Here is a 15,715-nt window from a genome sequence, read left to right as displayed (position 1 = left end):
TTTATTTTCCAGATCACCAGAATGGGCCACAACAACACGTGACAGGGGATGGCTTGGCATGTAGCCGGGGGGGGGGGGGGCTTTGGGGGCTTCAGCCCCTCCTGAAATTCTCATGGTGGTCTGCAAAAAGGCCTTACTGGTCCATTATTTAAACTGTTATGTTTATTCATATCATGATCTGATCACCATGCTCAATATATATCATATGCATAGGGGTATTGGGGTAATGATACAAAAGGTTTGCTAGGGTAGACCCTCTTTCACTCAGACACAGCCCCCCCCCCCACCCCCGAATCAAAATCCTGGCTACGGGCCTGGATGGCTAGTATCTATATAAATAAAAATGTAATGTTCTGAACTCACAACCTCTGAGGAAGCTTGCCATAGATGCAGGCGAAACGTCAGGAGAAATGCCTCTAGAACATGGCTTTATAGCCCGAAAAAACCCACAAGAACCTAATGTAATGTTCCTTTGTGGGATTTACATAACTCAAAAACTACTGGATGAATTGACACCAATCAGGCCAACGAGTGATCATCTCTCATAAAAACACTGAAAAACATAGCAAAAGAGACTTTTATAGGGACATGATTAAGAAAAATAAATTTCCAGTTATTACAAGTCCCAGAATCCCTGTCTATTGAGACCCAGAATCCCTGTCTATTGAGAGAGCTTTGCTTGCCAACAGCTGCTGCTGATAGGAAAAAAATAATTGCCTGTGCTCAGACACAAGCAGATCTACTCCCACGAAATTCTTTCTGCCTTGGATAAGCAAGCTTACAGATAGGTAAAATTACAGCTCAGGGTCAAACATTCAACAAAAACATGAATATGCTATAATGATAGAAACAGAACAACCAATCAGAAGTTGCTTACGTGTTGTTTTTACAAGTTTGATATAAAACCATTGTTAAGTACGCCACAAAGGGGTGAATGGTCTTTGTTCTTTGACCAGGATGGTCAAGAGGCTATTCATCTCATGTTGATCAACTTGAAATAAAGCCTTGTTGGAAAACCTCATCGGAATCTCATTTCCTCCCTTGCCTTCTGGGCCTGTCACCATAAATTCCCAGTCTTTAACATTTTGGAGGTTCCACCGAGATCTGGGTGGTGAGTGCCCATTGGCTGGAGGACAAGAGGTGGCTTTTGGAGGCCCGGAGGGACGGCACCCATCTGGTGGCAGTGGCTACTGGAGTGCGCTGAGAAAAGGGGCCCCACCTGACTGACCAGTGGCTCTGCTTGTCGCAGCCCCCAGGTGTGTCCCGTCCGTCTCTGCCGAGAAAGAGGTTCAACAACGCTTGAAAGAAGACTGCCGACAGGTCGGAGGAAGGAGGAACCAGGCATTCCAGAGGAGCACCGTCGTGTGTGGGTTGTAAGGCCTTGTTCCTGGGGAAAAAAGCTAGCTGGAGGGAGGCAAGGGGGGGGAAGGAACAGAAATCCCCCAGATAGCTGATTGTGAGGGTGCCCCAAGAACAGTCAGCAGTGCCCCCTTGAAAAAAAAAAAAAGAAGAGAAACAAAACAGAGAGGGGGGAGGAACTGACCCCTTGGAAGTTTAAACAGTTTGCCGTGTCAGGGAACTGTAGAAATAAATTGTGTGTGTCTGTGTGTTGCAACACTGGATTGAGATTTGTGCATGTCTGAAGCGCTGTTTTGTGAAAAGGAAAGTGAGAAAAAGGAGTTGGATTCTTGTTATTTCAAATGGAAATCTGTTGTTCCAGTACTCAGGAAAGGATAGGAATGCGTTTGATGGAATTATGTGCTAAAAAGAGAGAGCTTTGTGTAAGTTGGCAGATCACTTGATATATGTATGTCTAAATGACTGAGTTTGAAATTTGTGCATTCAAATGATGTAATGGATATTTTACAAGAGAAACGTAGACATGTTGAACTGAAAGGTATATATGGAATGTTAATTGTGTTTGAAGGATTCAAACAAGAAAGAAACAAAAATGCTGATTCAATGGGAATTGATGTATGTTCAAAATGCTGCCATTTGAAAAACTGTGTTTTTAAAATGTAAAAATGTGTGGGTAATGACAAAACGGGTGATCTTTAAAAGTTTGATGTTCTCTGTTCTGTGTGCGAAGGAAAAAAAAAGGAGCTGACCTTGGGAAGTTTGTGTGTGTGTATGCGTGTGTGTGTGTGTGAATGAGGTTTCTCCCTCTGTGTGTGAACGTACAAGAAGCCTAACAACTAACAAGCATTGTATCTGTGTGTGTGAATTTGGAGAATGAATATTATGCGATATGACATTCTCTGAAATGGTTAAAATCCTGATTTGTTCTGTGTCTATGGAAAAAAAATGAGTCTTGCATTATGAATACGTATCTTTTGAAAACATGAAAAATTGCCCGCATGGGCTGTATAAATAACTGTGTGAAAAAAAAAAAGAAGCAAAAACCTGATGTCAAGGGTTTTTGTGTCAAGGGTTGTGACTGGCCAAAAGAGTTTTTCAAACACTGAAAGAGGCTAGGGCACATCAAAATGAAAATTTGAAGACTGATAGAAACTCATTGTCTGTGTTAAAAATGTTTAAAAGCAGGCTGTTTAATAACTGTTAGAAACTGATGTTTTACAATGCCCTGAATGTACAGTATGTTACAGAGATAAGAACTTACATTGGTACCAGCCAGGATTGGATCAAATGAAATGGATTGACTGTGTTTTAAGAGTGCATTTTTAAAACTGGAGTTCTAACTTTATTTTTGCTCAAGAAAATGGAAATAATTCTTATGTTTAAAGCAACTGTATGTCATGAGAGTGAAATCATGTGCCGGAGTTTTAAAATGTTTTTTTTAAGAGCTGTTTTAAAATGGATGCTATGTGGAGGGCTCCTGCTTTACAGAGCCAGAAGAGAGATAACTGGAAAAGAACATGGTGTTCTCCTGCCATTCTCTGGCAGAAGAGAAAAAAAATGGTTATGAATGGTACATTTTAAAAGTATCTAATACCGTTTTGGATTTTTTGTGTTCAAATTTATGAATGCTTACCAGAGCTCCTTGTAGCTTTCTGGTTCAAAGGGGAAAATGCTTCATTTTGCCCTCCCTTCCTTTATGAACTGCTGATGGACATTAACTCCTTGCAGGTTGGGACATTTTGAGGCTTGTGCCGAAAGGGGAAAGTTACATCTGTGTGTGGACCAAGTTTAAAGTTTGGGTTGTTATAAGTTTTTCAGGCTGAATGGCCATGTTCCTGAAGCATTCTCTCCTGACAATTTGCCTGCACCAATGACAGGCATCCTCAGATGTTGAAAGTTTAAACTTTTTCTTTTAGCTATTTAAAGATGCCACACTAGGAACTGTGTGAGAGCTAATAATTTACAGAAAATAGGGATTTCCCTGCAACTTCTCTTGAGACAAAGAAGAGGCACAGGATTCATGTCTAAAATTGTTTTAAAACACAAAGTTTTTGGTTGGAGACACAAGATAACAAGATGGGTTTTTTCTTCTTCATATGACAGTAAGGTGACCGCTGTGGTTTTATGTTAGGAGTACATAGAAACTCCCTCAAGATGTCAACAGATAAAATATGTTTTAAGTTAAACAAAAAAACAAAACAAAACAAAACTGCCTTTTTAAAAGCCAAGCCGCAGCTTACCTGTAGGTAGATTGCGACACTGATTGATAAACAGAGTTCTTTACATTGTTTTTTGTTTGTTTGGTTTGGTATTTAATTCAAAAGGAAGCCAGCAATTGATTTTTACAACAGAATTTACTTTATGTGGATACAATAACCCTGGACATGAATCATAGAATCATAACATCAAAGAGTTGGAGGAGACCTCATGGGCCATCCAGTCCAACCCCATTCTGCCAAGAAACAGGAATATTACATTCAAATCACCCCTGACAGATGGCCATCCAGCCTCCATTATAGTTTTTAGACCGAGGTGGCTATATTTCACAGCTTTCTTCAAACATAGGACAAAATACCTCTACAGATTTTGTTATTTTGACCCAATCCCTCTACAAAGTTACTGAAAGAATTAATTCTGAACTGGGACATTGAACCAGAAAGACAGGGCAGTTTGCCCTGGAATTGCCAGATTTAAAAGACAATGCCTTACAAAGGGCCAAGAAGGTTTTTGGTTTTTTTTGCCAGATTTGAGAGACATTGCCAGCAAAAAGGTTAAACTGTTTATTTAGTTGAAAAAAAGCAGGTTGAAGTTGGAAAAGCAAGTTGAAGATGAAATGAGCTACCAGTATAAAGGATTGCTTGCAGTAGATGGACAGAGAAACGTGAGATAAATCATGGAGAGGAATGTGAGATAAATCATGGGAAGAAAACCGTGAAGAATTGTTTAAAAGGATGGAGAATGGTCGAGAGGACATCGAAGTGAGAGATTGTGGAGGCCCGCCAATGAATGGAGTGAAAGCTATCGACGGAAACCGACAGATGGGTAATCAGTATCCCCCTCCCCCTTTTCTCTCACTATCTTTCTATTTATCTTTTTCAGCTCTTGAGCTCCTGGTATGAGACCCGGATCCTAAATTGGATATCCAAAAGGCATCATAGCCAGCTGGGAAGCCTAATGGGAGTCCAAAATACAGGAGCCTATCCAAAGCACCACCTGCTGGATAGGACAAGCTAAAGACGTGAGATATGGTGACTTTATTTTATAGACTTTCTTTACACAGAGACTGACTTTAGAGACTAGATACTTTGCTGGATACAGAGACTTTTTGGACTTAGAGACTTTCTTCATTTTACCTGGAATTTAATAGACTAATTTCTTCAATCAAAAAGGGGAACACATCCCCAGTTTGACTCAGATTGCCTTTATGCAAGAGACTAAAAAGACATAAAGGTTGGATACATATGTGTGCGGCCACGTTTGGTCCTGATAATGAAAACTGGATTTCACATATGTGCATGGCCACATTTGGGCCAGACAGCAAGACCTGGACTTGATATCCTTTCTCAAGTTGAATGATTTCTATTGCTAAATCGTTAAAGTGGTTATTGTTACCATTTAGTTCTGATTGCTAGCTTGATAAGCTTTCATTTGTTTCAGTCAAGACTGTTTCAGTCAAGTGTTTACAACTGTGTTTTAGAAAAAAACAGAGGTGATGTCATTCACAGCCTGATGCCACACCCCATTACAACAAAATGGGAGAAGGATACCCTCCACCAATTGGTAAATTGCATTGCAAAAGGATTGCATGCGCAGGTCTGTTGGGTATGATACGAACAAACAGCTCACTTCTAAACACCATAACCATACAACAGACAACTGATCAGACAGATGATCCCAGTTAATGCAATTTAAAGGGGGAGGTCTTCACCCCCTTACACCTTTGTACGCCCTTGTGCACCACTTAGCTCAGCCCAAACCTCACTGACAGAAAAGACATCTCACTATGACCGTGCCCCATGTCCAATTGGGACAATACCATAGATGTGACATCACTGTACTCCTGTTAGATATACAGGACACAGACCTATACCACTAAACAGAATTTGACATGTGCAGATGATTCCGCATTGCATTACAACATGCATATAAAGACACTGGCAAGATTGGGCCAGGATTCTACTGGATTTACAGAAGTTGGGCAAGAAGGAAAGATACTGCCCCAGTCTAAAATGGCACATGTCCAGATTGAGAGTCTTTGATACAACAGCTGCTTGAGACATAGGACAAAACAATTTGGATGGGCCTGAGTTCAAGGGACACAAAGTGACACATAACAATGACACTGACAATGCATACTTCACTGGATCACAAAGAATTGGTGCAATCTTGTTTCCATAGATTAAAATAACACTAACTGGCACATTTCAGCACAACTAGAGAAATTGACAAACTATATGATAAAAGACACCCAGATGCAACACAGATTGACAATAGACCACCTAAACAGAGAAGGGGGTCTATGTATTTTGTTGCAAAATGAAAAGATGTTTCCAAGATATACACATCATGGTTTCCAGACTTACAATGGTTAAAGGCTTGGTCATGTCTCAAATTATAATTGTCATAATGCTATTGATATTCTTGTGCTGTTTTACTTTGATGGAAAAAGGCTTGATAACTCAAAGCCTTATAGATTCAATAACTGCTAAAAATATGATATCCCTGCATAAAACCCTATACATGCGAATGTCGACACTGCCAGGCTCACATGAAAAAATAAAACAAAGATAGAGACAGTGTCAGAGATGGCTATGACAAAGGACAATGATATTGTTTATACTACTGATTGCAACGCTTGCTTCAAAGGCTTCGCTTAGCAACAAGAAGAGGAGGGAATATAGGGACATGATTAAGAAAAATAAATTTCCAGTTATTACAAGTCCCAGAATCCCTGTCTATTGAGACCCAGAATCCCTGTCTATTGAGAGAGCTTTGCTTGCCAACAGCTGCTGCTGATAGGAAAAAAATAATTGCCTGTGCTCAGACACAAGCAGATCTACTCCCACGAAATTCTTTCTGCCTTGGATAAGCAAGCTTACAGATAGGTAAAATTACAGCTCAGGGTCAAACATTCAACAAAAACATGAATATGCTATAATGATAGAAACAGAACAACCAATCAGAAGTTGCTTACGTGTTGTTTTTACAAGTTTGATATAAAACCATTGTTAAGTACGCCACAAAGGGGTGAATGGTCTTTGTTCTTTGACCAGGATGGTCAAGAGGCTATTCATCTCATGTTGATCAACTTGAAATAAAGCCTTGTTGGAAAACCTCATCGGAATCTCATTTCCTCCCTTGCCTTCTGGGCCTGTCACCATAAATTCCCAGTCTCTAACACTTTAACCCCCCCCCCCCCCCAATGCATTACAATGCATGCTCAAAAGCACATATATACACAAACACACATATATACACATATACACAAATATATACACACACAAAACACATATACACAGACTGGTCCACAGCAACACATGGCAGGGGATGGCTAGTATATTATAAACCACTTGGCTTTGCAGGGTGGATCTCTCCACACTAAATCACTGGCAGGCAACACAACAAATCGTAGAAACAAACAAGCCTCTTTGAATTTTCCAGCAAAAACTCTCTGATTGTAAAATTCAGCCACATCCAATACCATAAGACAATCTTTCCAGATACGTTGGGTTACAATCTTCTAGGGATAATAGGGGTTGTAGACCATGATATCTGGAGAATGCTGGGTTGGGGAAGGAACCAGAGAAGCTGCATCCATAAGAACACCTTGTATCCACTTACCGGAATCTCTAAAAGCCGGATATTCTCTGCTGAGTCCACGTTTGGGAAAGTTTTACAAGGGATATCTCCACAGACCTGAAGCTGGAGGCTCTTTGTTGTTTGCAGAGTTCCCCCACAGATGGGAACTGAGAAGGACTCAGCTGGAATCCCTTATGCAGCGAGTAGAAATGAGGAAACAGAGTGTGTCATCATTGTCACCAAGGAAATGTAAAATTGAGCAAAAAGATAAAAACTATGAGCAAAAAAAAAAAAAAAAAGCCATGGATGTGCCATTGCTAACCTGCATTCATCAGTGAGATGACTTCAGAAATGACTTGTTGAGCCTCAGCCAGCTGTGCTATTAAAACTTTTAAAAAAACAAAAAAAAAACTGTGTTGCTGTCAAGGTCATAAATCTATTGATGCTTAGCGACTTCCTTCCAGAAAACCAGAATTTACATAGTCACAAACACCAATCTTCATAGAATCATACAGGCATGTAGCGGGGGGGGGGGGGGGGGGGGAGGAGCTTGAGGGGCTTCAGCCCCCCCCCCCTGAAATTCTCTTGGTGGTTTGCGAAAAGGCCTTACTGGTGCATTATTTAAACTGTTATGTTTATTCATATCATGATATGATCACCATACTCAATATATCCCATATGCATGGGGGTATTGGGGTAACGATACAAAAGGTTTGCTAGCGTAGACCCTCTTTCACTCAGACTCAGCCCCCCCCCAAATAAATTCAGCCCCCCCCCCCGAATCAAAATCCTGGCTACAGGCCTCAAATCATAGAATTGGAAGAGACCTCATGGCTCATCCAGTCCAACCCCCTGCCAAGAAGCAGGAAAATTACATTCAAAGCACCCCTGACAGATGGCCATCCAGCCTCTGTTTAAAAGTTTCCAAAGAAGGAGCCTCCAGCTGAGCTATTATGGGACCCAGACCCCTGGTAGTTAACACCTTTCCAGGGTGGCCTTACCTGAAGTTTCATCTCTGTGAGGAACCTTGCCTTGGGCTAAATCTCGATCTATTTGTTGTTAATGCTATTTGATGCTGTCATGAATATTATTAAGGGGCATTCTTTTAACACATTTTAGTGTTTTAGTTTACGAATTGTTTAATAGTTTTGAATATAGCATCTGATTTGTGTATTGTTTGTTGTGTATTGATTTGTGTATTGTCTTGTTAAAGGTAAAGGTTAAGGTTTTCCTCTGACATTAAGTCCAGTTGTGTCCAACTCTGGGGTGTGGTGCTTATTTCCGTTTCTAAGCCGAAAAGCTGGTGTTGTCCGTAGACATCTCCAAGGACATGTGGCCAGCATAACTGCATGGAGAGCTGTTACCTTACCGCCACAGCGGTACTTATTGATCTACTCACATTTGCATGTTTTCGAACTGCTAGGTTGGCAGAAGCTGGGGCTGACAGCGAAAACTCACACCGCTCCTTGGATTCGAACCTTTCGGTCAACAAGCTTAGCACTTCAGTGGTTTAACCCACTGTGCCATCAGGGAGCAGTCATGGATCTACTAAATGCAACATTTTCTTGGTCTATCCGCAGTTTCTCAAGTTGCTCCTGACATTCTCTCACAGCCGGAGCAACTTGCAGTTTCTCAAGTCACTGATTACCGTGTAATTCCTCCCTTCTTGTATCTCCCTTCGTGTTCAAATCAGTGTGAGGGTAGTTAATTACATCAGCTTCAGGTCCTTGAGTATGCAGATAGACTTCTCCCCATACCTCTTGGTCTGACCACAACAAACCAGCTGGGCAATGAAAATGTGGATCATTCACCATGTTGTTGTTGTTGTTGTTCATTCGTTCAGTCGTCTCCGACTCTTCGTGACCTCATGGACCAGCCTACGCCAGAGCTCCCTGTCGGCCGTTACCACCCCCAGCTCCCTCAAGGTCAGTCCAGTCACTTCAAGGATGCCATCCATCCATCTTGCCCTTGGTTGGCCCCTCTTCCTTTTGCCTTCCACTTTCCCCAGCATAATTGTCTTCTCTAGGCTTTCCTGTCTCCTCATGATGTGGCCAAAGTACTTCAACTTTGTCTCTAGTATCTTTCCCTCCAGTGAGCAGTCGGGCTTTATTTCCTGGAGGATGGACTGGTTGGATCTTCTCGCAGTCCAAGGCACTCTCAGCACTTTCCTCCAACACCACAGCTCAAAAGCATCGATCTTCCTTCGCTCAGCCTTCCCTAAGGTCCAGCTCTCACATCCGTAGGTTACTACAGGGAATACCATGGCTTTGACTAGGCAGATCTTTGTTGCCAGTCTGATGTCTCTACTCTTTACTATTTTATCAAGATTGGACATTGCTCTCCTCCCAAGAAGTAAGCGTCTTCTGATTTCCTGGCTACAGTCTGCATCTGCAGTAATCTTTGCACCTAGAAATACAAAGTCTGTCACGGCCTCCACGGTTTCTCCCTCTGTTTTCCAGTTGTCAATCATTCTTGTTGCCATAATCTTGGTTTTTTTGACCATGTACACAAATACAATAAAACCAAGTAATCAGGGTTTTTTTTCCATGTCAGGAGCAACTTGAGAAACTGCAAGTTGCTCCAGCTGTGAGAGAATTGGCCGTCTGCAAGGATGTTGCCCAGGAGACACCCGGATGTTTGATGTTTTACCATCCTTGTGGGAAGCTTCTCTCATGTCCCTGCATGGAGAGCTGGAGCTGACAGAAGGAGCTCAACCCGCTCTCCCCAGATTCGAATGGCATGACCTGTCAGTCAGAAGTTCTGTTAGCACAAGGGTTTGTGTTTATTGGAATGTTAGTTTGTTACTGTATTCATATTTTTTTCATATTTTTTTTGATGATGTTGCTTGTTGTTTGGTTTTATTTTGCTGTAATATGTTGTCCGGGCATTGCCCCATATAACCCGCTCCGAGTCCCCATTGGGGAGATGGTGGCGGGGTATAAATAAAAATGATGATGATGATGATGATGATGATGATGATGATGTTGATGATGATGATGATGATTATTATTATTATTATTATTAACCCATTGTGCCACCAGGGGATACACCAAGTCATAGTGAATGAATGACACTGCTGGAGAAATTATACTGTTTAGCTGGTATTTTACTACTTGACATCTGTTGGAAAGTAGCAGTCTGTAATGAAAGAACCAAAGAATTGACATCCTCTGGCCCATCCTCTGTTCAAACAGCAGCCAGCAAGCCAAAGTTTTAAATCAAGAAATAACTTCCTAAGATCTAGAGATACTTGCAGGACCACCTCAGCAAGCAAGAGTCCAAAAGTGACAGGCTAAAACCTGAAACTTCCATCAGTGGCTGAGACTGGATGAGAGACTCCCTCCTGGGCACACAGAAGACTGGACAACCTGGAAGGCACTGAACAGTCTGTGCTCTGGCACCACAAGATGCAGAGCTGACCTTAAAAAATGAAGCTACAAAGTGGAGCCCACAACATGCAAGTATGGAGAAGAGCAAACCACAGACCACCTACTACAATGCAGTCTGAGCCCTGCCACATGCACAATATTGGACCTTCTTACAGCGACACCAGAGGCACTTGAAGAGGCCAAGTTCTGGTCAAAGGAAATTTAGTATAATGCCAAGTTTTTAACTTTGTGGTTTTTCTATACATTATAAGTGTATTCCCAGTTCACTTCTGACACGATAAATTAAAAAAAAATTACAATGAACAGCAGTTACTATACAACATTGTCAGCCAGTATGGGGACCAATGACTGTCATCATTAAAAAGTATTTTTTTCATTCTCTGGGAATGTATGACCAGTGGAATCATCAGGGCAGGATGCTAGGGCAGATGTTCAAAGGGGGTTGGACAACTGTCATGGGTTGAAGTGGGCTGCATTGGTCCCCAGGAGTTTTCAGATGGACAAGTCCATATCCATCACTACCACTCTGAAAAGTTGGGGGGGGGGGGAACCCTCAAACTGCTTCCAAATGTCTCATGGCATTGTTTGCAGCATTTTTGTTGTCCTTTCTCGGAGGGTTTTTTAAACAAACAGATAGGAAATGAACAAAAGACCATGCAATGAAGTCAGTGGGAAACCGAGTCTAAAAATATTAATTGTCTGAAGACCACTATAAGGATATCATTTAATTTTTTATGGAGCCACGGTGGCACTGAAGGGTACCTCTTTAGTTAGGCACCCCAAGGCTGGTGACAGAAAGCAAGCAGTCTCCGTAGGTGACTTTATTCAAGAGTGGCCAGACAGGGAGAAACAGCCAAGACCAGTGTATTCAAAGAAGGTTGTCTCTGACATTTGGATCTTTCAGTCATCTTATATACATGTCTTTTCGCTGTGTCATGGCCACACACCTCTCTTATCGGACCAACCATTCAAAAACATGTTTTCCTCATATTTTGGTACTTCAGTGTCTCTAACTGATAACCCTCTACAACCTACGTAAACACACACATTATTGTTACAGATAAGCATTTTGGGTGTTAACCCACTCTGGGTACTCCCTGGGCGTATTTGACAATAAAGCATTTTGTGTCTTCTAGATACATTATCTCCTCTTGGCTTTTGGTCTTCTGCAGGCCAGAGGAGAGGGACAAGCCTCTCTTTAGGTTTGCATTTCAGCATTTAAACACTTCTAAGTTTTGTTAACCCTTTCACTCCTCCGTTTTCTTTTTGTGAAAGCTGATCATACAGAAGCTGAAGCAAGATCAATATCTAGTTATAACATTTTTACAATACCCCGGCATTCTTGTAATCACCACCAGTTGTCGCGAAGTGGGAACCGCACTTGTGGTGAACTTATAACACATCTTCATGATGATGGGAAAACACATCACCATTATAAAAAATACAATATTCAACAGGACAATACCCAAGAACAATCCTTTTAACCATCCGAAATCTGGTAACCATGAGGTTAGCTAACTCCACCAACTTTCACCTGCTGGGGAGTAGGCTTGACTCATATACCTTCCATAGGGCTTGTTCAGCTACCAAATTATTGTATAACCAAATTACACCTGCTCCATTTACATCATTACATTGCAAAGGTGAGGAGAGATTTGAATTTTCAGTTTGATTAATGCACAAAACCTTATTGTCATAGAAAGTTACAATCATCTTACAGGTGAGGTAATGTCCTAAATGTGTAATAACGGCAACTGTAGTATTTAGAGTCACGCAAGTTTCTTCTGCCATATGTTTAACTCTCCCAAGGAGAGGATTCTCTTGATCACATTGTCTTTGGTTTACTCTTAATCACGTTGTCTTTGGTTTACTCTTGATCACGTTGTCTTTGGTTCTGGATCTTTTTGAACCGCAGTCGGAGTAAATCACCGTTGACAGGGGACACCGACCAGTCTGGAGGCGCTCACTTGATCCTGGTATAATGAATCCAGGCCTGAATACCGTCTAGTTTCACTGCAGTTGGTGTCGTCAACAGGATTGGGTATTGATCTTTCCACTTAGGGCCCAATGGCTCCACCTTCAATAACACCAAGTCACCTGGAGAAAAGGGATGTATGGCAGTAACGGGGAAAGGCAGCCTCAAGTCTGCAGTGTATTTTGCTAATGCATTTAAAGTTGTTCCTAACAGTTGAACTTCTTTCACTAGGTCTTGTCTCCCTAATTCCAACGCATCTCCTTTCAAGTGTTTCAGCCCTAAGGATGGTCTTCCAAACATGAGCTCATATGGGGTCAGTCCTAAAAACCTAGTTGGTGTGCAGCGTACTCTTAAAAGTGCTATTGGCAAAACTTGTACCGAGGTGGCAGCAAAGGACCTGCTCATGGATTGTTCTTGGCACAGGTATGGCATCAGGATGCTACAGCCTGAGTCATAGAATCAAGTCCATTAACATACATCTGTCTTCCTATCAGGCTGCTTAGTCCAGTGGCTCCAATGTGAGTTTGATGGTGTAGCTGATGAATGAGTTCCCAGGCAACAGCACATGGAACAAAAACTTTCTGGTTTGGTAGCATGAGGAATCCATTATTTCAAGTAGCCCCTTCTTCTATGGCCCATGCTTCTTCTTCTTTTGTGTAGGTAGCCGTAGCAGGAAGCATTGATTCTGCAGACAAAGTACACACTGTTGTAATCTTCCGGCAAGCTGCTTCCTTGGCTGTCTCATCAGCCAATCTGTTCCCTCTAGCCACAGGGTCTTCTCCATACTGATGTCCTTTGCAGTGCATAACAGCAACTTTCTTTGGAGTCCACACAGCATCCAACAGGTCTAGGATCTGCTGAGCATGTTTAATCTGCTGTTCAGCAGAGGTCAGTAGTCCTCTTTCTTTGTATACAGCTCCATTTGCATGTAAAGTTGTAAAGGCATATTTAGAATCAATGTAGATATTGACAGTTCTTCCTTCAGACAGGTTCAAAGCTCTGGTCAAGGCTATGAGTTCAGCTTTTTGGGCTGAAGCCCCCGGAGGTAGCGGTTCTGCTTCTAAGATCTTTCCTTCAGAGGTCACAACTGCATAACCCGCTCTGTGCTGTTCATCTTCCACGAAGCTGCTTCCATCTGTGAAAAGGACGACATCTGGACTCTTCCATTCCACATCTTTCAAGTCTGGTCTGCTGGAATATACTTCATCCATGGTCTCAAGACAGTCATGTTGATTAAGAGTTGTTTCATCCACTGGAAGAAGAGAGGGAGGATTCAAAGTTGAACAAACTGACAGAGTGACCGTTGGGTTGTCAATCAACTGGCTTTCAAATTTTAACATTCGGCTATTTGTGAACCAATGATGACCTTTGCGTTCCATCAAGGTAACAACTACATGTGGTGTTTTAAGCTGAAGTGGCTGATTCAGGGTGTGTTTGGCAGCTTCCTTAGAATTCCATGATGAAGCAATCTTGCTAGATGTTTCTTGATTCCTTCCACTGCTATCCTGGCTACAGGATACTGGGATATGCGACTGGTCCTGCTCCTGGTTTGACTTGCACTATTATAGGTGGGATATTTCGAGCCAACCTCAGAGGGTTATCTTCTGTCCATATCCCAGGTACATTGTACTTCCTCCAGTCTTCAGATTCCATTTGAGCCACCATGAAGATTCTCCATTCTTCCTGTAGAGGGCAGATGAGTTGTACTTGCCTCGGTCTGGTCCACATTTGCATGGTCTCATCATTATCAAATGCCAAAACAGCTCTCAATTTACACAGTAAGTCTCTTCCTAGCAGTGGAATAGGGCACTCAGGCATGTACAAGAAACAATGAGTCACAAGGTGCTTAGCCAGGTTGCATACTCTTGCTTGCAGCAGAGGGTGGCTTTTCCAATGACCTGAAGCTGTTACAACTTTCACACACTGGTTGGTAGTTGGAGCTATAGGGGTATGAACGACTGAGCGATCTGCTCTGGTATCTACTAGGAAAGGTATTTGTTGACCCCCTACATCCATTAAGACCCTTGGTTCCCCAGATGTAACAATAGTAGGGGTCTCAACTACGGATGGGGAACCTGGTCTGTCCTAGTCCCAGTCTTGCATACATGCCATCCCATAATAGGCATCCATGTCTTCTTCTGTATTTGGCTGGTATTGACAGGCTGGTCCTCCTGGTGCTGAAGTTTCCACTCTCACTCTTCCTGGTCCCCCTCTTCCTCTGGCTCTTCCTCTGGTGGCTCCTTTCCATGGCCCTCGGTTCTATCATTTTGATTACAATTCTCTTTTGCATATGGACATGCTGATTTCCAGTGTCCAGTTTCCCCTTCCTTTTCCTTTGCCGTACCTTCGGTCTCTTCCTCTTCCTCTCTGGCCTGTCAGAAATATCTTTGCCTTTCTCTTCTGCTTCTCTTCATCATTTCTCTCTTCTTGCTGTTCCCTATTCACATAGGCCTGGGTGGCTATCTCCATTAGCCTATTCAGGGATATTTCAGCAAAACCAGGGGACTTCTGGATTTTCCTACGAATATCCGGTGCTACTTGTGCAATAAAAGATTGCTTGAGAGCCCCCTTGCCTGTGCTCGTTTCACTCTATGAAGCACCAGGCTGGCTTCTTACTTGCTTTGCTGGCCCAACAATAGATTCATCAAAGCCAATTAGGTCTATCAAAGTCCCTTCTGACACTGTCACAGTTGAAGGGAGGTCTCCTCTTAGTTACAGTAGAGGAGGAAGGTCTCTCAGTCAGACTGCTAGAGCTTGTAGTGGCAGACCTGCCTCCTGGATTTATTATTGGAGAAACTGCTGGTGTTGGGTTTCTTATGCAGAATCAATTTGTTGCGCAGTAGCAATGTCCAACATGCCCAGAAAACCCAATGCCAAAGACACAGACTAGTCAGAAGAAACAAAACAGTAGAACTTTACCCTTGGTTGCAGAGTTGAAAATAAAACAGCTTGGCACACTTACATAGTCACTGTAAGTAATACAGAATAAATCTTCTGTCTTATAAATCATAGAGCATAACAAAATAAAACATGGTTACTTCACCCTAGCATAAGCTTCTTGCATCTGCTCTCCAGCAAATCAAACTTCCAACTGCCAGCCGTCTGCATAAGCCTCAAATTGTTACATTTAAGAGGCGTGGCCTAGACTTGCTGAGCTGAGCTATTCTGCAGCTGCAGTTAATCATTAACACAT

At 42.2% G+C, this 15,715-nt stretch overlaps 1 long non-coding RNA gene and 1 pseudogene across 2 annotated transcripts; one reads left to right on the top strand and one right to left on the bottom strand.

The window, feature by feature from the left end:
* LOC137095218 (platelet-activating factor receptor-like) overlaps positions 1 to 7,396 on the bottom strand; it is a 39,951-nt pseudogene extending 32,555 nt beyond the window's left edge.
* Positions 586 to 6,697, top strand: LOC137095219 (uncharacterized). Of its 2 annotated transcripts, none has more exons than XR_010908809.1 (2): positions 586 to 1,366; positions 4,459 to 6,697. It is a non-coding gene; the product is annotated as an uncharacterized lncRNA (long non-coding RNA). The 2 variants fall into 2 exon arrangements; XR_010908810.1 differs by having other exon boundaries at positions 586 to 1,373.
* Positions 7,397 to 15,715: the final 8,319 nt, after the last annotated feature.

The sequence above is a fragment of the Anolis sagrei genome, chromosome Y (genome assembly GCF_037176765.1).
Source record: "Anolis sagrei isolate rAnoSag1 chromosome Y, rAnoSag1.mat, whole genome shotgun sequence".
In the NCBI taxonomy this organism is placed as follows: Eukaryota; Metazoa; Chordata; class Lepidosauria; order Squamata; family Dactyloidae; genus Anolis; species Anolis sagrei.
The sequence above is the reverse complement of the archived record's forward strand: the minus strand, read 5'-3'. Positions and strand labels throughout refer to the sequence as shown.